Source organism: Biomphalaria glabrata, chromosome 17 (genome assembly GCF_947242115.1).
Source record: "Biomphalaria glabrata chromosome 17, xgBioGlab47.1, whole genome shotgun sequence".
In the NCBI taxonomy this organism is placed as follows: Eukaryota; Metazoa; Mollusca; class Gastropoda; family Planorbidae; genus Biomphalaria; species Biomphalaria glabrata.
The window spans coordinates 871,801-889,007 of NC_074727.1; the positions used below are offsets into that span (position 1 = coordinate 871,801).

A 17,207-nucleotide genomic window follows, 5' to 3' on the forward strand; every position below is an offset into this window, starting at 1 on the left:
TGGTCAAGAAGACTAAGCACTTGTACAAAAATTAAAAATTGACAATACTGTAGTCCTTCTATGCTTCAGATTCCTGGACCTTATGTTCCAGTCACATCAAAAAGCTGAACTCCTCCCATTTCTGATGCCTAAGAACCTTACCAGGTAAAAATGTTTGACAACATATGAGATTTTAAGATCTTACAGCTGTCACATTCATGCCACAGCAAAAAGATCAGAACTATGATGGGATGAACATGTAGTTCTTTTGCCTGAGAATTGCCTCCCCAAATGACATTTTATGTGGAGCTGTGAGCTGGAAAGTGCTCCCAAGTGATATATAGGCAACTCTCAAGAGATCCCACAAAGAAAATGAAATTGACATTCATGACTGTGAAATGCTATTTATTATTACACCTCATGGCATGAAGTCGAGTATGGCAGTATTATGAGATTGAAGACAAGGAGATTATGGTCATCAGTAAAGAACATTCTTAAAAAAATTTTTTTTATCAAAGTGGGCAACTCTCAAGATACCCAACCTTTTCATGCCATGTGTGCAGCCAGTTTTTCAAAATGAAGATAATCTTCCCTAGCAGTCTTTGAGTTAAAAGAAAATGAGATCATGTTTCAATGACAGAGAAGGAACTACTACCTTGTCATGTAATGACACTTTGTGAATGACAGAAGATTAAAAAGTAAAGTAATAATAATACATTCTTTCAAGGAAAACCAAGAAAATAATATACAAAACCATAATAAGACCAGCAGCAATGCATGGAAGTGAGACCTGGACACAGACTAAGAAATCTGAAAATTTAATTAATACTTGGGAAAGAAAAATTCTTAGGAAAATCTATGGTGCCATACAGGATGAAACAGGGTGGAGGACACGCACTAACCATGAGATATATCAACTGTATGAGGACCCACCAATAGTGACCAAAATAAAAAAGAACAGACTACGTTGGGCAGGTCACCTTGAAAGAATGTCAGATAACAGAGGAGAGAAAATTGTATACAGACAAAAAACAAAAGGCAGGCAACCCAAAGGCAGACCCCGAATGCGATGGATTGATGATGTGGAAGCAGATCTGCAACAGATTGGGGTTAGAGCGTGGAGACGAAAGGCCCAGGAGTGATCTGAATGGAAGGATGTATTGAAGCAGGCCAGAGCCCTCCATGGGCTGTAGCGCCACTGGGATGGGATGGAATAATAATACATAAAACACTCAACCATAAATTATAAATACAAAAGCACAACCTAATGAAATACTCCAAAAGACACAAAAATAAAATAACAAGTAACATTTCTTATTCCATCTGGTAGGACAATTGGTACAAATGTTTCTTCCCTATTGCTATTGCAGCAATGTTGCCTGAATCATCCAGGACAATCAAGACTTAGGTGAGTTTAAGTCTGTTATTAACTTACATGACTAGATTAACAAATGGATATGCTTAATCTATAACTCTCTTCTGTTTAGAAAGAGTGTCTGTAATTTATAAAAAATGTTTTACTTTCTCTGCAACTTCCAGCGCAGGTAGCGCCTCGTTCAAGTCTCGCTGAGCATCATCTGCTATAGCCTGAGTTTCTTCAGCAGTTGTTTTCGCTTTGGCTTCATCGATAGCCACCTGTTTCTGAACTTGATTGATAAATTGAAAGAAAATGTTACCCATACATATTAAATATTTCATATTGATTAGAGGTTTGAAACAATCCACAGCAGCAATTTCTGAGCCTAATCAGAACAAAGTAATAGATAGATCAAAAGCAGCCTAGAATCTCATTAGTGCATTGAAATACTGATGGAGGTCTTATGTTCTTAAATGTTGACTGGTTTCTACATCAGATATTAACTTTAATAATCACTCAACTTTTAATTGTTATTATCAGTGAATTTTATTACACTGCAATTGTTCAGGGAACAATACCAGGAAAAAGAAGAAAAGGCAAAGAAAGTGAATGGAAGACAACATCAAAGAGTGGACAAGCCCGTCACTGGAAGAGATTTTACTTAAGGCAAAAGACAAAGGAAAATGGTCTACAGATCATGTGTAGTGTCCCAACAGTTGAACAGGCTAAGGGATAAGTGAAGGTGATGTTTTCATGGTCTAGAGGTGCTGACTTTTCAGGTATTTGAAACTAGAACAGTAATTTCAATAGCCCTTGAATTTCAATATAATATACAAAAAAGCAGAGATTTGTTTTCTTCTTATTTCCTACAAATCAAACATTAAATAGTCCCAAACAAAGTCATAGGGCTTCAGACCTCAACTATAATTTATCTACATAATAGTGTCACCCCTTTTATATCTATTGATTGAATCAGGTACATTTGCATTTTGTTTTGTTAGGTACTATTCAGCCATTGCTTGTCCTTTTTTTTAAAAATACTAATTGCCGAAACAGCCCTTAGTTCATCAAATCTTAAAATGTATCATTAAAAAGTACAATTAGTAAACAATAACCTATGTACAATTTTATTTTCTTAGCCACCACATTTAAAAAGGAACATCAATACTATATTACTACTAAAAATCAGTAAGTTTAAAGTACAAATTATATTTTGACATGATTGTTTCTTTAAAGTAAACTTTATTAACATTCTGACTTCTTTAGTCAAGTTTTGTAATCCTATTTCAAATATAGTGATAATATAAAGTTCATTTCTGTCTCTCTTTGAACATATATACATATATTTTTTTTTCTAAAGCTAAATAAGAGTTTGACAACAATCATCCTATACTTTCTTAATAATTACCAATACTACCATACCCCTGATGATCAGCAGGATGGCTGCCTGGTCGTGCGGTTTGCGCGCTGGACTGTCGTTCGGATTTATCGACGGTCGAGGGTTCAAACCCTGCCCGCTCCCATCCCCCGTCGTCCTGCGGGAGGTTTGGACTAGGAAGTAAACTATCTTCAACTCTGAAGGAACATCTGAAACATGTAAAACATTTTACAAACATTTATTAAAATTCCATCATTCAATGAAACTTGAACTCATACAACATTACTTGTCCCTACTTTAAAAATTAAATAGTAAAGATAATTGAATGATGAATGCACAAAAATAATGCATTCTGTTATAAATAGAAACGTCCTATTTCCAAATGTCGACTTACAACATTAGCTTTCTCTTGATCTATTTTAAGTCTTTCCATCAATGCAGCAGTGTCAGCAGACTTCTGTTTAAGTTCAGGCTCTAAGGCAACAAGTTCTTTCTTCATATTGTCAACCAAATCATTGGTCGAAAACAGCTTGGAAAGTCCATTAGCTACCCTCTCACGAGCAGTCTTAATATTACTACAAGAAATATATGCAACAGAAGCGTATTAAATAAACCAACATGAGTAAAGCTATTAACATTTTCTACAGCCTAAACTAATATGTTAGTATTCTTTTGTTGATCCTGATTTGTGCTTGCATTATAAGATGTCTGAGTAACAAATATATTACTCTTTTTATGACTAAAGATAATCCTAGCTTTAAAATATGACTATAAAACTAATTGATGTCTGTGGACACTTATAATGATACCATTTGAAGTATCACTTTTTAATACAACTGCACTATAATAATAGTAAGGCTTTTTCTTTGAGTCCAAAGATTAATGAGGAGTTCACAATTTTACATGGCTACACAGTCCCAGCTGTGACCTGCAATTGCACTATAGAATAGTAGCACAAAAAATGACTTAATTAGGATAAGCATTAAGAATTAGCCACCAGCAATATATATCAGTGCATACAGAACCAAGGAGATGAACCATTTAGTGACAGTCAAGCAAAAGAACATTACTTTAAGGATAAAAAAATAGAGAAAGATTAAAGGGCTGAGAAGAGTCTCTCTGAAAAGGAAAGATTTGTGCAATGGTCGAAAAGGAAGAGCAAGATTTAGTACAATCCAAGATAAATTTGTTTTTTTTTTACATTAATAACATCCAAAAATGTGAAATAAGTCTGGCTTTATTTAATAAAAAAATATTTATAAGGAAGAACTGACATTTTTATTTTTAAATATTAGAGCAATAGAAGGTCGTTTCTATTCTAGGATTTAATAGGAAGTGCAATTTACGATCACTTCTTTCAAATTATATTTATTTAGAAGAAATGAGTGTACCTTGTTTTCTCCTGTACCATGGTAATGTACAGGTCGATCAGCTCAAGGTAGGAGGTGGGTGTGGTGTAGTAACGACGCTTTAGCTCAGTGAAGAATCTCTCAGACATTTCTGTAACACTCATATGAATTTCTACACACATTTTAGATACATTGTCCTGTAAATGAAATACTCAAACTATTACACAATTTGTGGGACATGATGGTCTGTTTGTTTTACATGTTTCGGATGTTCCTTCAGAGTTGAAGATAGTTTACTTCCTAGTCCAAACCTCCCGCAGGACGACGGGGGATGGGAGTGGGCAGGATTTGAACCCTCGACAAATCCGAACGACAGTCCAGCGCAAACCGCACGACCAGGCAGCCATCCAAGTCAAGTGGTAAAGCACTTGGCTTTGAACTGATGAGAGGGATTCAAGTTTGAAAATCAGTTCAGACTTGGAGTTTTAATTTTGAGATTTTTTGGAGGTCCCTGAGAGCACCCAACCCTAATGGGTAGCTGATATATGATTTTTTTGGAGGCCCCTGAGTGCACCCAACTCTAATGGGTACCTGATATATGATTTTTGGAGGCCCCTGAGTGCACCCAACTCTAATGGGTACCTGATATATGATTTTTTTGGAGGCCCCTGAGTGCACCAAACTCTAATGGGTACCTGATATATGATTTTTTTGGAGGCCCCTGAGTGCACCCAATTCTAATGGGTACCTGATATATGATTTTTGGATGCCCCTGAGTGCACCCTACTCTAATGGGTACCTGATATATGATTTTTTGGAGGCCCCTGAGTGCACCCAACTCTAATGGGTACCTGATATATGATTTTTGGAGGCCCTGAGTGCACCCAACTCTAATGGGTACCTGATATATGATAGGTAAAGAAAAGGCAGTTGGCATTGTGCTGGCCACGTGACACCCTAGTTAACCTTTGGTTATAGAAACAAATAAGCTTTGTTTGTTTAACATGTTTCAGATGTTACTTCAGAATAGAATATCCTTATTTCCTAGCCCCCACCTCCTTCAGGTTGACAGGGGAAGCCAGTGGGCAGAGTTTGAACCCAGGACCATCAAGATGACAGTCTGTCTGGAGTGAATACTACTTGACCAGGCAACACAAGTTTTATTCATCTGACTCCATAGATCACAAGTTCAGAAAGAGGAACCTCTATATAATATGTGTTTAGGGCAATAAAATAGCAATGTCAAACCTATGTAATCAAGCCCTTTTGATAAAACACTAATGTAAAATGAATAAGAACTTTCTTGTTGTAAGAACTTTCTTGATGTAATCGTTCAGATGCTACAGTTAATTGTAACTTGTTGACAAAATACTTTGCTACAAAATATTCACATTTGTTTTGCTCTAAATTAAACATTTCTTGTATGTCTATATGTGTTTGCATTAAGTGTCAATAGTAATATTTAAAAAAAAATTAAAACAAGAACAGTTGTAACTATTGAGTTTTGATTTGTTTACTTAAATAGTAAACATTAATTGTTTGAAGATTAGTTTGCTTCATATTTTTTAAGTGGTACTTTCTAGAAAAATGCAAGTCAAGTCTTTCAATTGAAATCTTGAGTGGATGTTAATGATCATAGATATTTGAGAATCACATTTTCTTTCTAATGCTCAATAAAAGAATAATTTAGTGTAAGACTTACTTTGATTTCATCTGAACATCCTAAAGATACGGTTTTGAAGAAAGACTGTGCCACTCCTAAAAGAGCTTCTTTCGGCCATTCAATGAACCAGTCTATGGTGCAACAGTTGACCAAAGATGGAAACATCCGGCATCGTGATCGAAAGGCAGAGCCCACCGGAGACATGCACAATACTATGTGCAGATTATTTCTGGAAAAAATACAGACCGATAAAGTGCCATTAAATTTAAAGGGATGCTTTACAGAAAATAATATTTTAAAAATTTATTATGTCTGGATTAAAATATTACGACAGTACAGAGTCTTAAAGAATTTATTTCTCTGAAAAGTTTTCTTCATAACCATCGAAATAATTTTTCTATCTTATCAGTCTACAGATATTCCTTGTTAATCTAGTTATGCACATTAATTTTAGACTTTAACACTTTTGTAATCTTAGCTTTTGTTTTCTTTTTAAGAATGCCCAAATGAAGATCTAAGGGGTAACAGTGTGACTCTATCACAACATGATGTCTATACTCTTAATCCACTTTAATTGCTCTCAACGAATCTGCGACTAATAGTTCATTCTTGAGTGCCTTCTAATAATCTTGTCTTACTTTTTTTTTTATTTTGTAAAATAATGTTTTACATGTTTTGGATGTTCCTTCAGAGTTGAAGATAGTTTACTTCCTAGTCCAAACCTCCCGCAGGATGACGGGGGATGGGAGCGGGCAGGGTTTGAACCCTCGACCGTTGATAAATCCGAACGACAGTCCAGCGCGCAAACCACACGACCAGGCAGCCATCCTAACTTTTAACTTTTACTGTGACTGTTCATTCGTCAAATATATATTTACCTATGCATGCACAAGTTGTTAACTTGTATCACATATAAAGATTATATTTTCAAACTTGGAAATCCAAAACAGGATTACAATTTACAATGGTAACCAAGCCCCATGATGACACTGTTAAAAAACACAAGTTAAGACTGTACAGTGAGATTCTCAGGGCTCGCAAGAACTTGTCTGCAGGTAACAGTACCAGGGAAATAAAGAAGGTGGTGTAAATGGAAAGGATAGGGAGAACAACATTAAGGAATGGATGGGGCTGTCTACGGAAGAAACTCTAATCCTGATAGAGAGAAATGGAGAAAAACTGTCAACAGATATTTATGGTGCCCCAACAGTCAGACAGACTGAATGACAGGGTAAGGTGAAGATGACCATATGTATGTAGTGCTACACACCAGTCAAGTGACAAGCACATTTCTGTCAACATATGTTTATGGTGCCCCAACAGTCAGACAGACTAAATGACAGGGTAAGGTGAAGATGACCATATGTATGTAGTGCTACACACCAGTCAAGTGACAAGCACAATTCTCTGAACATGTGTTTATGGTGCCCCAACAGTCCGACATGACTAAATGACAGGGTAAGGTGAAGATGACCATATGTATGTAGTGCTAGACACCAGTCAAGTGACAAGCACAATTCTGTCAACATATGTTTATGGTGCCCCAACAGTCAGACAGACTAAATGACAGGGTAAGGTGAAGATGACCATATGTATGTAATGCTACACACCAGTCAAGTGACAAGCACAATTCTCTGAACATGATGTTTATGGTGCCCCAACAGTCAGACAGACTAAATGACAGGGTAAGGTGAAGATGACCATATGTATGTAATGCTACACACCAGTCAAGTGACACAATTCAAGCACAATTCTCTGAACATGATGACAATGAATTAATGACTTTCTATGAACAGGTGCTAGATATCCTACACCCACACATTCAAATGAACAAGGCAGTTTCCAAAGGTAAAGGATTGAACAATTTTTGGTTTCATTAGCCATGATATGTTGGATATTTATCTGACAAAAGCTACATGTACCTGACAGTGAATACAATAAGCCAAATGAACCTGTTATAGGGGGACATTGAGAAGTCAAATGAACGTGAAAAATGGATAAAGAAAGTCGAATGAAAAGGTACAAGTTCAAAGTTCAAACATACCTGACACACTGGATACAGTTAGGTCTAGAGTCATTTATACATGAAATATAGTAAGGTCAAAAGTGCCTGACGGTTAAAACAATAATGTCAACTGTACCTGACACAATGGATACAATAGTCATAAATTGCATCTCTATTTCCTTCAGGAATTCCTGCCTCTTTAGCACCTGGTCTGCAGCCTATTATCAACCTCTCATACTCGTCAGGTTCAAACAAGTTTGGAACTTCTCCAGAGTTCAGCATGTTGTTAATATCTTCTAGAAATTCTTCTACCACAATCTGTAAGATGACAAAACTCACATATTTTTTTCTGTCTTTATGTTGTAGTATAGCTAGCACATTAAAAAACTAGTGCGCAGTAGTGCACGTGTATGATTATTGATGTTTATGGTCAATTATATTGAAATTAGTGCAAGGGAAACATTGATGACAAGGCATTTGACCACCATCTTTTGTAAGACAAGTTTTGTGGATGTTATTTTGTTGTGGTCATATTTAGAGGGGATCATTGTGACCTACTTGTAAAGGAATGTTATCTAAACAAATTAAGTGGACACCCATAAAGGCAAGACACAGATAGTCAAAGGTAATTGTACTGAGAAAGGCTTCAAGATAATGGATTGCTTTGTTTTGGAAAAAATTCCAAGAGGATGGGAGAAGGGTTGCATTGCAAGAAAAAACAATTTCTAAAACTAGTTAAAATGTAGATTCTATTGTTGCTAATTGAAAAAAAAAAAGTGCATAAACACTAAATATTTTAATAAGACATAATAATATGGACTAATTAATTAAAATAAGTACTATATGCATAGTTCTATACAGGATTTTACAAATCAAGTTTTCATATAGATCTAATGATTTTAAGAATGTTTGTTATCTTTAATGATCTCAGTATACTAGTATAGGCATAAAATGAATATTTGTGTATGCAATATACAATTTTTAGGTTATTTAAATATCAAATATTTATGACTATGAAACTGATCAAATAGACAGTTTACACCAATCTACTTTTATCTACAGTAGATCCAATGGCTTTTTAACCTGTCTTGACTTATCATCAAAATGAAGAAACTGCATATCCTGATCAGGGACTGCTGTTCACGACAATAAGGTGCACACCTACCATTTGCAAGAAAGATCACAAAAACTAGTAAATGCTCTGGTTGTTGCATGTCAAGGGTTCAGACTTACAATAAGTCTCACCAAGACTCAAGTCTTGCACAAGAAAAAGCTTCTGCAGCAGTGGCAAGACTCTCTAATTATGTCTGGGAAAATACCAAACTGACCACAGCGACCAAAAAAAGCTGCATAGTGTGAACTCTTCTTAATGGTAGTGAGAGCTGGTCAACATGCATACATCACGAGGATAGATTAAACAGTTTACCCTTGCACTGCCTGTGACACATAATGTCCTTTTCCTGCAGGGTTTGTGTCTCCCATCAGGAAGTTTTGAAACTAGCCAATACACACAATATCTATAATATTATGTCACAGAAAAAGACTAAGTTGGCTTGGACATGTCACTTGCATGCCAAATGGAAGTTTCCTAAGCCCAACCTCTATGCCAAGATTATGGAGTCTCACCCAAAGGATGCCCAAGACTAACCAAGCAAGATTTGATGATCACAGGCTTCAATGAAAGTATGTGGGAGAAGAATCACCCAAGATTGGACATACTGGTACAAACATCACCCAAGATTGGACAGGGTGAAGGTAGACTGTGCATACTGGTACAAACATCACCCAAGATTGGATAACATGAAGATAGACTGTGCATACTGGTACAAACATCACCCAAGATTGGACAGCGTGAAGGTAGACTGTGCATACTGGTACAAACATCACCCAAGATTGGTCAGCATAAAGATAGACTGTGCATACTGGTACAAACCTCATTGAGAACAAAAGGAATGAAGCAGCTAGAGACAAAAAGATGATAAAGAAAGCTGTCCTGTCACATAGCCCTATAACAGGTGCATTCATATACACTAACTGTGGCAAACTTTGACACTCAAGAATTGGCTTGTTTAATAACACCAGATTCTGCCCAGTCTCAAGAAGAAACTAAAACCGATGACGCATCCAGGCTTATCCATTGTCTTTCAAATAGAAGGAGCCATATAGTATAGTACCAGTATTAGATTTTTCAAATATCAATATGTATCACATTAATTTGACAATCACACATGATCACACAGATATTCACATACATACATATGTATCTCTCTCTCTCTCTCTATATATATATATATAAACTCTTTTGCCAACCTGTGTATCAGTAAATAAAAAAATTGTGGGTTTATTTTGAATGCCTGCTGTATCATACAATTTTTTCAGGTCATCGTGGAATGAAGAATAGTCATAGCCTCGAAAGAGCTCAATCTGGAAGCAGCGATAGTTACACATGTGGGCAGACAATCTGCACATAAAAAAATAATAATCACATACTTAGGTGTGTTTTTATCTACTAGTATCTATAAATGTTCTTTTAAAACTGTAAAAAAATGATTACTTTAACTGAACAATGTGGTAAAAATATTATACATATTTATATATGGAACCTTGTTAATGACTGTTTTCCTGTTCCTCCCACTCCAACTAATAAAGCATTGCCTCTTTCTTGTTGAATCATCCTGACTAGTCGAGTAATATGTTCCATTGCATCCATAAAGAACACAAGACGCATTTCTTTAGGTGATGTAAGGTTAAGGTCATCTAGATACTGTCTCAAACAGATGGAATTTCTACATAAGTAAGTATTAAAAGCTTTGTAGAGTTCTATATAAGATGTATTTTAATTTAGATGATTAAATAAAATATAGAGGTTAGACTATGAAGTGCTTGATGATAACTTTTGAGATGGTTAAAAACATTATACCTATGTAACTATTTGAAGTATAAAACTAAGTTTCCAAATGTCTAGAACTTTATTGTTCTATTTTGTTATTTTCATATGAAATTTTCATTACAAAATATAAATTTTAGAAATCATTAAATAGCAGTTTGTTACCTCCCCTAAAACATGTTGAAGTTTGTTCATGTCAGATACAGACATGCCTACCCTCCAAGACCCAGAATGTGGAACACTCAGGTTGAAAATGTGGAATTTTGGGCCCCAATGTGGAACATAAACATGTTTATGTTTGTCAGCCATACTGTATGCAATATAAATAAAACTTCAATTATATTACTTTAACAACAATACTAGTTTGCTTCTTATAAATTAGATGTAAATAGTATTTATATAATTAAAAGTAAGAAAACCTTTAATTCATAATTATGTCCTTTGTATTGAAATCAATAGTTCTAACTCCTATAACTATATGATGAATTCTAAAAAAAATTTATTCTAATGACCAAGACTCAAATGTTACTATTTTTTATTTGTTACTACTAGATCTACATCTAAATCTAATGACTAGATCTAGATTATTCTAGATCTACTTGATTATCTATCCTTTCTAGGGCTCTACTCTAGTCACTCTAGATGTCTCTAGTTGTAGATCTAAAATAATTTAAGAGTCAACTAGTCTAGGCCTACATCTAATAAGTCCTTTAAGTCTAAGAACACAGATTATAATAATTATATTATAGATCTAGATCTAAATATTTATGTCTAGATCTATGGACTTATTGAGAACTAAATTGATTACATAATGATACTTAAAAATCTAGAGATCTATCACCTTCTAAGTCTATTCTATTTAGTATTTCTAGATAGATCTAGAATCTAGATTTAGTATCAAGTATCATCTAGTTATCTAGTATTATGATTATCTAGTGCTAGATCTAGAAACTAATTTAGACTATGGAATATATATATATAGAAATATGGTAGAGAATAGATCTAGACTCTAGACTCTAGACCTAGTGACAATCTAGTCTAGCTAGACTAAGACTAGTACTACTAGATCTACTACTTACTTACTAGTAGTACTAGTAGACTAGACTAGTACTAGTAGTAAAAAGTAGTAGTAAGTAGTCTAGTAGACTAGTCTAGAGTGACTAGAGTTAGAGCCATTGTGATTGTCTGATTTGTCATTGTCGGGAAAAGAAAGGGATTTGAATGGAACATTTGGGCAATTTGGCTTATTAATTACTTATTAGTACTTGCGGTCCGCACTTACTAGATTCTAAGAATTCCTCTAGTATCTAGATTCTATACCTAGACCTATGTCTAGATTCTAGATCTAATATCTTCGTAAATTACGGGGTCTGGAAGGAGATGAAAAGTAAACAATAAACACAGACCTATATATATTTTATTTTGCATTCAGTATTTTTATTTCGCACTATTAATAAATAATGAAAAATCGGCGATTTTTTTTTGTGTGTGTGTGTGTGTGTCTGAATTCAGACTTGGCGGAACAAAAAATCGTGAATGTGGAACGGCGGAACATGTGAGCTTTTTTGATGCTTTTGCGGGACGGTCCCGCAGTAGGCATGTCTGCAGATATCTCCTCATAAAATTTCTCTTCTGGTGGGCATCCCATCTTCATGAAATTACCAAACAGTAAAGGATCTTTGATAAATGAATGCGGATCAAAGTTCTGAAAATAATTAAAAGAATTCTTTACTGGCATTGATTTTTGATGAGGGTGAGATGTTTGGAGTTAATTTTAAAAATGAAAAAAAATTGACATTTGTATTTTAGATAGGATGGCCAAGTGATAAAATGATGGTCAAATAAATAGGGTAGTAAAATCTTGACAATCTCAGTTCAGGTCAGGAGAATGAATGAGATTTAGGCTGGTTTGTAGCTTCATTATTCATGCTTATGATAGTGCGCTATGGCCCAATCTCTTTATTTGTGCTATCTGGGAGAAAATTTCTGTGCTGCCTTCAGGAACCCAGAAAACACAACTCAGCTCTTAGTCGGGAATTTGAGCCCCTTTGATGGATAGCACAGCAGTTTAAGCTTTTCCGCCACTCTTCACAGATCCTCCCCCCCCCCCCCCCCCCCACCCTTTTAAATGAAATATAGATTCCATTGCACTGAGCTAACTAAAAACTATTAAACATGTATGTTATGGAGTGTATGCTCATGTTTGTATTGACAGAGAACTGTTGCTGCTAAAGTCAGATTTCTAAAGATGAGTTGAGAAAAGAAGCTTAGCAGCTGATGAAAGAAGTAGGAGATGAGAGACAGAATGTGTGTTGGTTGTAGGTGTTGAAACATTTTCAGAATTTATTCAGAGTTTTGTATCAAGTAAGCTAAATGCTTACTAGAACTACAACACAATGACAAGCTCATCAACAATGGAATAAACTTCTATACAAACATTCATCAATCTGACTGAATTTCACATTGTAATATGAATAGGAACAAGACAGTTTGCACTTCTTACACCAATTTAAGAGCATTGACCTAAATGTTCACATTTTAAAGAGTTATTAATAAAGATTAATTTGCCTCTATTGATGCTATTACTTCTATTGATGATTGTATTTATTTCAAATTAACATTACTGATTAGATAGGAAACAATAATTAAATAAATTAAAAATAATGATAACAGTAATTTAAACATAACCTCATTGAATGTTTTGTACACAATTTCTGCCATAAGTTTGTGGAAGAAAAGCTTGTCTTCATTGTTAATCAGTCGATCATGGAACACTCTTTGAGTCTCGTGAATAAATAGACGAACAATTTGAATTTTTTTCACGGAAGATTCCTGCATCAGCCTGCAATATACCTACAAAACAATAAAATGTCATTACAAATTTGAAAATACTAACAGAAAATGAAATTGAAATTCTAGCAATAAAATTACAAGGAAATGGTTTGTTATAAAAAAAAAAAAGAGTAAAAGTGAAAGAAGAAATAGAATTTTTTCTATAATTTCATGCTATGAAAATATCAATCTAAAAATACTATTAAAAAAAATAATTTCAGAAAGTCTAAACCATTGTTGTGAGACTTTGTAGTCTATTTAAAAAACATTTGTTTAATTAACTCCCTGCTTTTGTTACTGTAAATTAATGTAGCTCTAGTTAAAAAATCTGTGCTTTTATTGTGGAACTATGTAAAGTTGTTTGATATGAAATTGAATTTATCAACTTCTTCATTGAAGAGCTGTTTCTCAATAATGTTAGTTTACTTTTATTTGTAATCAGAACTAGTCTGCATTCTAGGCCTTATGGGCACTCTCGAGCTTTGAGGTGATAATAATTTTCAAACAACAATTCTTTCACTTAGACATTCTAAAGCTTTGTATTCTTTTCATAGTTTCTGATTCATAGTACTAGTTGAACAATATTTTCAGTGGTATTTTAAAGCTATATTCATATCATCTTGCAATTAATTATAATTATATCAACAGTAATTATTATAATATGGGATATTGAAAAGGTGCAAATTTCATAAAATTTGGTTGTTTAAATGCTTAGTAGCAGACAATTTATAAAGTAGAATGCTGACCTTGGACTACTTTAGACACGTCTCTCAGATTGAAAACGTAGTGAGATTTGGCAGGCGTAGGAAGTAAGTCTGAGCTCATTCTAAAATAGAGATCAACAGCTGAGTTAACTATTGGTTCAGCTAATGTACGGGCATTGCGAGAGAAGTCTAGTAAAAACCCATTGATGATTGCCTGGAAGTAAAAGTGAAGTCAAACATAATAGGCCCAATAACCTAAACTATGTTTTTATTATTAAGTAAATACTTTGTTCAATGACTGAAAGAGGCCAACAAAGTCTTTACCAAATGTATTTTAATTTACTAGTCAAAAAAGTTATATTTTATCTAATTATCTTTTTTTTTTCCACAAATAGTTGAAAACATTTTATATTTCAATAAATTGTAATTTATTTCAATGTGTGTTACAGGACAGACATTCTATCTGAATTGAAGATTAGAACATCCTAGTCCAGACCTGACAGGAGTGACCAACATGACAACATTCACAAATACTAAATGACCAGGCAGTTTACCCTGACATTTGAGAATGCAGTCAATACAATTTACAATCACTATTTTTTAACTGAAAATATATATTACACTCAATATTAATATTTTAAGTATAAAATATCAATACCATTAAAAATTAAATTATAACATGTTTAAGTGAGGCCCTTGTTAAAATGGTTGCCTGATGATACGGTAGGAGCTCTGGACTATTGCCTGAATGGTTCCTAGTTCAAACACAGTCACCATCCTCCACTACCTGAGGGAGGTTTGGGCTACAATGTAATAATCTTTTAATTTTGAAGGAACATCGAAAACACATAAAAAGCAAAAACAAATATTGTACTAAAGAAAAGTATCCATAAAAAAAACAACTTACTAAAAACATCTGTTTTAGGCTCATTTCAGTTGGGACATGGAAAAATGTCGAAATAACCTTGGTGACACAGGATTTCTACCGCCACCAGGAGGCGAACAGGCAGCAGCAAGGGTTACATCCTGTAACAGAAAAAATTGTTTGAGTCAGTGCACAAAGCTGTGTAGCAGTGCATCAGCTTTTTTTCTTTTAAAATGGACTAAAAGAGAATTTGAAAGATTATTTCATGGAATCTTGAACACAGGATTAAATATGTCCACTTTGCTGATTGTCAGTAATGGTTTCTCTGGTTTGATGATAGATTATTTTGTGAAAGCCTATATATCTCCACACCTGTACCTTCTTGGCAGCACTAAATTCTCTATATAATTCTGATAATATAACTTCTGGTAGCCCAACTTTCACTTCAGAATAGATTCAGAAACAGGACTATCATTTCAAACCAAATTTCTTAAGTGAAATAAACACTCAAAATATCTTTAAGAATGTTAAATATTAAAAGTGCTACTTGAAACTCTTTGCTGAGTGAAAATATTTGAATTAAATTGATCATCTGAACTTCTGTGTTGCAAAGCCCATTTATTCTCTTATCAAAATCTATCCCATCATTTAATGACATTAACACACACACATATATACTTTTTTTTGGGGTAAGTTTCTACAAGGCTGGAGGAGTAAAGATAATAAAGACACTTTTTAAGATTTGCAACAGGATCTGGCAGTCAAGAGACTGGCCCAAGCCCTGGTTTCAATCACTCATCATCACCCTGCTAAAAAAAGGCTATTTGCAACTCTGTCAAAACTACCATGCCTCATAAGCCATCCCAGCAAAGTCCTGTTAAAAATTATATTATACCATCTAAAACCAATAGATGACAAAAATTTTAGTAGGACAAGCAGGTTTTAGACAAGGTCACAGCACAACAGAAAAAAAATCCTAAGCTTCAGGATACTCTGTCAAGTCTTAATAGATTTTAAGAAGGCTTTCAACATCAAAGGTTACAAAGGTACTGTAAGCATTAAAGGAAGAAAAATTACTAACTTGTGCTTTGCTGAATACATAGACTGAATATCAGGCACTAGCTTACTAGTTGCTCAAAGACAAGACTTCCACAGCATAGGGTATGCAAATCAATGTTGAAAAAACACTAATTATGACTCTAATAGCCAAACAGACATTAGTATTGGAGGCTTAAAGAAAGTTGACAAGTGTCAGTAAATTTAAATACCTAAGAGCTATTGTTTCAGATAAAGAAACCAAAACTGAACTACTGGCCAGTTCACAGGAGCACTTGGCTAACTCATAGCAATTTAGAAAGACAAAGGTATAGCCCTCCACACTTAAATCAGACTTTGGTCATGGCCACATTCTTATATGCTTGAACTGCAGAACTATAGAGGAGGATCCTGGCCATAGATATATGCTACAGAATGATCCTAATTATCACATACAAAGACTGAAACATAAACAAAAGATTAGATACTGGATCACAATGACAATTGGCCCAGAGATGACCTGCTAACCACTGTCAATAACAGAAAACTAAAACTTTATGACCATATTCGTTTATGACCACAAGGTCTTCAGGGCTCGCAAAAAACTTTCTGCAGGGAACAGAACCAGGAAATAGAAGAGGCAGCACAGAAAGAGATAGGAAGACAACATAAAAGAATGGATGACTAGTCATTGAAAGAGATTCCATTAAAGGCAAAAAAAAAAAAAACAGAGAGGAATGGACAAAGACAGTCGACAGATCATGCGTGGTGTCCCAACAGTTAAACAGGCTAAGGGATAGGTGAATTCTTTAAATGATATTTGCAATGACAAAATTGAATACTTTTACATTTATGCCTCAGACATGCCTACCCCCAAGACCCAGAATGTGGAACATTCAGGTTGAAAATGTGGAATTTTGGGCCCCAATGTGGAACATATATATATGCATTTACGTTTGTCAGCCATACTGTACACAATAAATAAAACTTCAATTATATTACTTTAATAACAATACTAGTTTGCTACTTATACATTAGGTGTAAATAGTATTTATATAATTAAAAGTAAGAAAACCTTTAATTCATAATTATGTCCTTTGTTTGAAATCAATAGTTATAACTCCTATAATTATATGATGAATTCTAAAAAAAA

The 17,207-nt window shown here is 34.4% G+C and overlaps 1 pseudogene; it reads right to left on the minus strand.

Annotated features, from left to right (window-relative positions):
- LOC129923649 (dynein axonemal heavy chain 6-like) overlaps positions 1-17,207 on the minus strand; it is a 92,620-nt pseudogene that overhangs the window by 41,043 nt on the left and 34,370 nt on the right.